The sequence below is a fragment of the Fukomys damarensis genome, unplaced genomic scaffold (genome assembly GCF_012274545.1).
Source record: "Fukomys damarensis isolate Sample0158 unplaced genomic scaffold, DMR_v1.0_HiC HiC_scaffold_21, whole genome shotgun sequence".
NCBI lineage: Eukaryota > Metazoa > Chordata > Mammalia > Rodentia > Bathyergidae > Fukomys > Fukomys damarensis.
The window spans coordinates 34,134,494-34,135,817 of record NW_022900933.1 but is presented as its reverse complement, the minus strand read 5'-3'; the positions used below and the strand labels follow the sequence as shown (position 1 = coordinate 34,135,817).

General features: G+C 55.1%; 1 long non-coding RNA gene across 2 annotated transcripts in view; it reads right to left on the bottom strand.

Annotated features, from left to right (window-relative positions):
- LOC104851819 overlaps window positions 1-1,317 on the bottom strand; it is a 10,216-nt gene extending 8,899 nt beyond the window's left edge. The window contains exon 1 of one of the 2 annotated variants that reach the window (XR_777308.2): window positions 1,078-1,317. This is a non-coding gene — a long non-coding RNA (uncharacterized LOC104851819). The other variant, XR_777309.1, reaches the window with a different exon arrangement.
- Window positions 1,318-1,324: the final 7 nt, after the last annotated feature.

Here is a 1,324-nt window from a genome sequence, read left to right as displayed (position 1 = left end):
GATGAAAATAAAGTGTTTGTAGATGGGGAGGGGAGGAGGGGGTTAAGGGAGGGCAGAGGTAAGGGGAAAAAATGAGAACCAAGACTTGTCATGTAGAGGTACAAGATCCCAACAATGAATGTAACTGTACTGTATCCCTAAAATGTACCAATAAACTCAATTAAAGCTGAAAAAAAAATAAACAGGGGGATGGCTAGCAGATGGGCAAATTAAGGGATGACACCTGGCCACACCAGGCAGAGGCAGCCCTGCTCCTGGAGAGTGAAATGACTATGTGATCAGAAACCAAGGCAGGGACCAGCAGATCCCACAGCCCCACACAGTCCCACTCCTGCCCTGGCCCCAGGGGGCTCAGCTCCCAGGTCAGCCTTCTGCTGACCTCTGCCTCCCCCTAGTTGGCCAGCCCCTTCCTGAGCCTCATTTGGTGATTCCCAGGTCCCCTCCTCCTGAAGACAAGACCCCAGAGTAACCTCACTCCTCCCTGGTCTCTGCACTGGCTCATTCTTTATGTGACCGGCTAGCTCAGCACTCCCTGCCCACTTTTATCCCCTGGATGAGCCATATTTTTAAATTTTTTGGTACCTGGGATCGAACTCTGGACCTTGCGCTTGTGAGGCACGTGGCGGAACCACTGAGCTAAAACTCTGACCCTAGGTCAGCCATATTGAAAGCCATTTTCTGTACATTCTGAGCATGAAAGGGACAGAGCACTGCGCTGGGAACAGGTGGCTGGGACCTCATGCCCTTAGGTCATTTCTCCACCTTAAGCAACTTCTAGCTCTCCAGGCCTCCCTCTTTCCAGACAGGCCTCCTCTTTCCAGGAGTCCTGGGCGAACAAGAAAAAATCCGGACTTCTAGAGAGTTAAACAGAAGGGAGGTCCTGTTCCTGCATATTCCTATCCGAGGACGTTGCAGGTCCCCCAGCTCCTGAGAGTTGGGCTGTTTCTTGCTTCTCTCAGAAACTGGGGTCACAAGTGGGGCTGGAAATGGATTCCTTCATCCAAACCGTGGAAAAAGACGCTTCCTTCTCCACGTGGCCCCCACTTAGGAGCCCCCTCTCCCCATCTCCAAACACACTTGTTTGTCCCCACCCAGGCCTCCGGGGGGTCAGGGGCCGGTCTTGGGCGCTGTCCCTCCGAGGAGAGCTGTTTTCCAGGCGATCGCAGGGGACCCTCGGATGTGTGTGTGGAGCGAGGTGCTGGGGGTCAGGACCAGACCTGGGGACCAGGTCCCGGGCCGCGTCACCCGGCCCACCGCCACTTGAAACATCACAATCCGGGGGCCGGGACCCAGTGCCTCATCACCGCGTGTCCACAAGGCAACA